Source organism: Saccostrea cucullata, unplaced genomic scaffold, assembly GCF_032062105.1.
Source record: "Saccostrea cucullata isolate Sc308-1 unplaced genomic scaffold, CSIRO_AGI_Scuc_v1 ctg20760, whole genome shotgun sequence".
Lineage (NCBI taxonomy): Eukaryota > Metazoa > Mollusca > Bivalvia > Ostreida > Ostreidae > Saccostrea > Saccostrea cuccullata.
Window position 1 is genome coordinate 1 of NW_026937436.1, and position 6,884 is coordinate 6,884.

The window sequence follows — 6,884 nt, forward strand, 5'->3', positions numbered from 1 at the left end:
ATATTTTCATTAATTTTAGGCCATTGAAAAGTGTATCAAGAGTTTAATGTATCGGGACGATGCCAATAAAGCAGGGGATAACCAGAGGAACCATGACCTAGTTTCCCTGTCATACGATGTGACTGTTCCTGGACTGAGGAACTTTTGTAGACAGTTTGACACCCTTGTCAGCAGCAGTCCGGACAGCATGATGTACCCTTTCTTTAACACTGTGCCCGGCGAAGTGTTCACTTCTGGTCAGGCAGCAAATGCCTGCAGCATTGCAGAAAGCATTGTTGAAATGTGTGATGAACTTTGGAACTCGTAACTAGCAATGTGTTTATTAAATGGTGTATATAAATCACAATCTCTGATATACTCTGATAGTTTTGTAGTTTTATCGTTCATAACTGGATGTAGTCATTATATTGTAGATTATTTAGGTACGATACGATAGTTTATATATTTTTTTAAAATATGTTTTCTTAAGTTTGAATAATATGTAAATTAACGTTTTTATTTTTTGAAACAAATATTCTGAATATGAACGTTTTGTATAGAGCCATTTAATCTCTTCAATTAAGTATATATGTAGAATATTTTTAAAGAGAATGGAATTAAATTTGCAATAATTTTTTTTTTAAAATTCTTTACATATATACATTTTGGTACACTGTATGAATTTTAAATAACTTAAGTATGATATCATTTAAATTTTTTTGGTCCATGCTTTTTAAAAAAATGATTTTTGTATTTTTGTTTCAAGATCTACACATTTGAAATAGTTTGGGTATTAGCCTGGATAATTCACTCGGTAGAGCACCTGACCAGTGATGCAGGGGTCCCGGGTTTAATTTCCAGTCCAGCAAAACTTTTTCTCCTTTCTTGTTACACAGTGTACCCTATCAAAATTCACCAAAGTGCATAAGTCTGTAATCATTTTTTAAAGGATTAAGGTAATCACTGTAAATTTACTTATTTAGTGGTAAACATATTTGACATTCATGCTACTTTGTATCCAACTGTTTAATTGTATGTTAATAAATAGAGAAGCTTGTCACATATTCATTAATGATGCTAATCAGTTGATGAGGGAGGTTGCACTAAATTTTGAGTTCATTTATTTATGTATAGTAGTTATCATACACTAGAGTTATATCCTAATGCACAATTCTGTATAATAAAAAGCATTTCAAACATAAATTTTATGCCTGTGTTCAATAAACTCCAGAAAAATCTTAAGGAATGCATATTGAATTTATAAACAAATACTAGTACACACACGTAGTATTTAAAAGAATTGTTTAAAAATTAATTCTTCTTACTTGTGTAAAATACAAGTTCAATTAAACAATTTATAAACAAATCATTAGTTTAACAAAGTGCATGGAATTTCACAGATTATGAGCCTACATTAAGATTGCGGGGTTTGACAGGCAGCATCTTTATTTATACACTGATTTAACGACGCATTTTCCCGTTATTTCCCCCAATAATGACAAGGAGCACACAGCGGGTGTGACCGGTCAGCAGGGAATGCTCACTCCTCCATGGCACCTGATCCCACCTCTGATGTTTTGGAGGTCCTGTTTGCTTTGCAACTGATACCTTCTTTAAATAAAGTTTTAAAACATTATATATATATATATATATATATATATATATATATATATATATATATATATATAGATCTATATAAATATGTATACAACATACAATTCATCAAAATTTTGAATTGTTTTATGGACTTTGAACTTGTAATTAGGATGTTGGTATGAAAAATTTTGGTGTTGTTTATAGATATGACAACCTTTTCCATTGTAATGAGGTAAACCAAAGGCATCAGAATTCAGAGTGGACTATATTTCCCGTTGGGGACTTTTCCCTGGATATTTCCTTTGACCTAGCTGCTTGAAGCCTGCGGTCCTAGACCTTCTGCAGCTACGAGGGCGAGACATTCGAATAAGTGATATCACCATATAATTTTGAATAGCAACCCAAGTAGAAGTTGTAGCTTGGTTTGCTCACAAATCAATTTATTAGACCTATCTAACATGTATACTATAAGAAAATTGAAAAATAGTGAAAAAAGCATGACAAATGTTCTATAGAAATGTCCCCTTAACATTATAAAGAGTGAAAGGCATGTCACTCCATTGTACCCCAGCTGGGTAAAATCAAATATTTATACGATATATATAATTTTACAGGGAATAATATCATAAGGTATTCAGAAAGACTTGGACTAAATACAGGTAAAGACTGGGCAGTCAGAATTTTCTTGGTTGCAGGGGAAATCTAGATAGTCTAGGGAGGATTAACTATTTTGTATTGTAAGTGTCAGTCCAAATATCTAGCCCAGCAGAATCTCAACAGAGATTAATCAGACTGGGGAGCTCAATTAGTAGAGTACCTGTGAGACTAGTGGTGCAGGGGTCAGGGTTCAAATTCTGAACAAAGGAGTCCAGCCACACAATTTCTTTACAGGCACCTGGCATTACTTATTTTTCTAATTTAAAAAAATTAACCGTAGTAATAAGTATGGGCTGCATTTATTTTTTTAAAGTCTTTTATGAGAGTATTCAAAGAAATCTAGGTGTACTCAGACGACTCTTTCTGTATTAACTAGGTGTTTTGGCATGTTTGGATGGTTACATGAATATTGCTCTGTAGCAGACAGAAGAGTACGTTAATGGACAGCTAAAGAATAAGTACGGGGACGCCTTTATCAGAGGTAATAATGGTAAGTATATGTGAGCAAGTCACCTGAATATGTATAATTGTATTCAGGAATTATTGTATCTTTTCTTAGTAGTTTCGAAACTACTAAGAAAAGATACAATAATTCTGGAATATATATAATTCTAATATTAAGTCAGTCATTGGAGACAGGAATAGATGTTAAAATCAATCTAGAGGAATTAGAGAATAAAAGAAAAGATTTCATTAAAGAAAATCAGACATAAATAGTACGATACCAGGCACATGTTGACAATACACAGCAAAAGATGCAATGACTGTCAAATAGTTGACAACATTAGAAACAATAACCATGATAACAGTCAAATGTCTTATTTAATCCACAACATGAAAATGATGATAACAAAATCAAAAGACTCTTGAAACAATGATAAACGGTAGTAGGGTAGTAGAGAAAATACAGACCTTTAGAAACATCAGAGGTTGGATCAGGTGCCATGGAGGAGTGAGCATCCCCTGACAGTAATTAAAAATCAAATGTTATTTTAAGTTTTAGATAAATATCTTTTGCTAATTTTAAAAGACATTTATTTACCTTTTAAAATTAGCAAAAAATATTTATCTAAAGCTTAGAATAAATTTTGATTTTTAATTATTGTTAGGGAAGTAAAGTACATGAATAATTCACAAAAATAATCAGGTGCTCTTTAGTACAATAAGACTTTTCATTATATGATATTATATCAAATCAAACAAAATCCACAACATTCTGTAGGGGAACTTAACTTAGAATGACTCGTTGCAATACAAGGACTGCCCATGATTTCATGTGTAATTATATTTTTTTTCTTCAGTTTTCTACATTAGTACACAAAAAAAAGGATCTGAAAGGATATATACATGACTCTACAATACAGAAACGTACCTTCTGTAACACAGAGCAAAGAAAATCATGTGTTCAATCCGGCATTGATGTATCATCAACTTGTTAGTTACTGAGAATGTCATTTGTTGCAGGTTTAAAGTTTCATTGTCATTGTCATGCCATTAAAATTTAGTTCATTGTCATAGTTCTAATAAATATTAATGTCTTTTTAATTTTCTGTTTTGAATTATATTGAATAGATACACAAAATATGATTAAAGAGTGAGGTCAAATTCATTTGTTGAATAATGACCATAACCTCTTTATAAGTAAGGGGGGGGGGTCATGAGGATTTTATGCAAACAAAATTCAATCGGCATAATTTATTATAATTTGATTATCCTGTTTAAAGTTGTTTTTTAATTTAAGGGTGCCAGATATAAAAGAGTGAGAGAACCGGGGGTGGGGGGTGGGGGGTGGTGGATCCCTCAGAGAGAATCTATCAGTCTCCGCTGCATGGCCAGAGAGAGCACTTGACTAACTGATTAATCATTCAGGAACAAACCCTGGTATAATTCATCACATTTCCTCCCTTTCTATTACACTTGGTGCGGAGCCACGCACCACAGGCCTGCATAGGCATCGGAAGCATATTGAAAGGGGGAGGGACTTATTGAATTGGGGGGGATGGTAAGTCTCAATTTTCAATGCCTATGTTTAAATACATATACTGGCAAGATTCAGAATTAGTAATCATTGTTTAAGGGTAGAAACGGGTAGATATGAAAGAAAACTTAATAAATGTGGTAAAAATTAAATTCTCCCCAGGTGTGAGAGAGTCTTTCATTACTGCACCTCAAGTCCAACTGAGGATGAATTGCATTTTTTGCTAGAATGTCCACTTTATAATGACTCAAGAGGAGAGTTTTTAAATAAAATCTTTAAGACCTTTCCAAATTTGATACTGCTTAACAATGTTGACCTGTTTACATGGATTATGTCAAATGAAGATTCTGAGTTTGTTGTTTTATTATGCCAACTTATAAATGCAAATTATAATAAGAGAAAACAACATAGTTCAATATAGGCATATTACAGATATTATACATAGGCCAATTATAATGTACATTTTATGCATACTAAAAGTAGATACCCAACTCTCTGTTCATCATACAATATTTGTTTTGTTCTGTTTTTGTATGTATAACTGTGATGATTTTGGACATTGTTCTGTATGCTCCGACACTGCAATATACTCTGCAATATAAGTGTATATGTGTTGGGGGGAGGGGATATTCTGATGCCTATGGCCTGTAGGAAGAAATTTAATTTGGTGGGGAGGTCACAACAGGTTTTATGGGGAGGGGGCACTACCAAAAATACAAATTTCCTTGACAAGTAAAAAAAAAAGGCATCAGATGTTGTTATTATTATTAAAAAGCCATAGCGCATTTGATAGTCACTTTCGCCTACTCTAGTAGTAATTTTTTAAATACATTGTTTAACCAAAATTCTGTCATACGATGTTAGTTTATACATGCCGTAAAGCAAATCACACAAAAATAATATTCAAATATTAATAATTCCTTCATATGATAGATATAAAAATTGTTTAGTTTATATGGAGAATATAGTAAATACTGAAGTACCCCCCTAAACAATGACAAACTGTAGCAAAAGACCACCCTTAACCAGAAAAACAACTTCTGAATAATTTTATTTGGATACGACTGTATATTCATTACATTCAGATAATTTTGGTTATAGGTGGTCTTCATATTGAAAATGTTGAAAATATATATCTAATTTTTCTTCTGAAATTATTTTCTTACATTTATCCATCTGATTCCCACAACTTCGTGGTGTAGTGCTATGATTGCTGGATTGAAGACATTATGATCGTGAGTTCGAGTCTCACAGTGCTTGTTTCTTGTCTGTGATTTTATTTTTTTTCTCTCTGTGCATTTTTCCTATGTTTTCTTTTATTTATTTTATAATACATGTATAAATAATGTAAGAAATATATAATACAACATTACACCTTGAAAGTATCTCGGGAAAAAACAGTCTTAAACTCTTTTAATGACCCAAAGTCATAGCTGCTAGCTTGTTTTATTTTTAAAATTTTCTAACACTCTTGTTTAGAATAAGAGTATTGAGCAGGTAAAATTATTTTCATGTAACAAACTTTCAACTATGAAAATATAACAGTGGTCCACAAATGATTAGAACATGTAGTTTGATTTTGAATTGAAAAGGTACATGTATCTATAAATAGGAACAGGTGATTTCCTTTTAAATACTTGAGTCGGCCGAATCCTCGGTAAGGCAGCTATGGATCTTTCTCTGGAAAATAAGTTGCTGTATAATATGATAAAACACACTCAAATTGAAATCAAGCATCTATTGAAGGACACAAGCATATATTAAGTAGGTTTTCCATCTATATATAGACAAGATTATTTTTCGGGGGGGGGGGGGGGGGGGGGGGGGTCCTACGGCCCTGCCTTGACAGGTAAAACATCTGCCAAAGAATAAAGAGCCTGGGTTGGTGTCTACGAGGGCGAAAAGATTTAAGGATTTCATATATATTTGGTTGGAAGGTTAAATTGTGATTTTTTTTATTTTGAAGATAACACTTTCATTTGAATCATTCTTCCATGTAGGTTACGCTATTAAACAAATTATTTTGTGCTTCTTACGACTTTAAAATTTTCCCTGCACGTCATGTGAGTATTTTAGGACATATTCTCTTGAGAGAAGTGGACAGGGCTTGGTATGGCTTTGGCTTATACATCCGCAAAAGTATGTCCTCTTCTCTGAAATGACTAGAGGTACTATGAGCAATGATCTCACTAAACAATACCCCCGCCTCCCATATGAATATAATGGCAGTATCCATGTTTTCCTCTGGAAAATCCAAAATATATGTCAGATCAAAAAGTAAACTAGGAGGTGCACAATTGCAATATTAAACTAGATATTGAGCGAAATAAAGATACCCCCCGCCTCCATATAGTTATAATGGCAAAGTCCATGTTTTGCTATGGCCGGGAAACCCAAAATATGTGTTGGATCAAAAAGTAAAATAGGAGGTGCACAATGGCAATATGTAATAAAGATTCTGTGAAAGTTTCATCAAATTTCATTCAGTGGTATGAGAGGAGTTGCGGATAAGAGATGGGTACCCCAAAGCGTAACAGACGGAAAGACGGACAGACGGACAGACAGACGGACGGACGGACGGACGTACAGACGGACGGAATTAACGATTACTATATACCCTCCCACTTTTCAAGCGGGGGGTATAATAAAGATTCTGTGAAAGTTTCATCAAATT

General features: G+C 33.2%; 1 long non-coding RNA gene across 1 annotated transcript; it reads left to right on the top strand.

Annotated features, from left to right (window-relative positions):
• The first annotated feature begins 1,675 nt into the window (after nt 1-1,675).
• On the top strand, nt 1,676-3,769 carry LOC134248206 (uncharacterized). The gene is made up of 2 exons (XR_009987997.1): nt 1,676-2,722; nt 3,534-3,769. It is a non-coding gene; the product is annotated as an uncharacterized LOC134248206 (long non-coding RNA).
• The last annotated feature ends 3,115 nt before the right edge of the window (nt 3,770-6,884 follow it).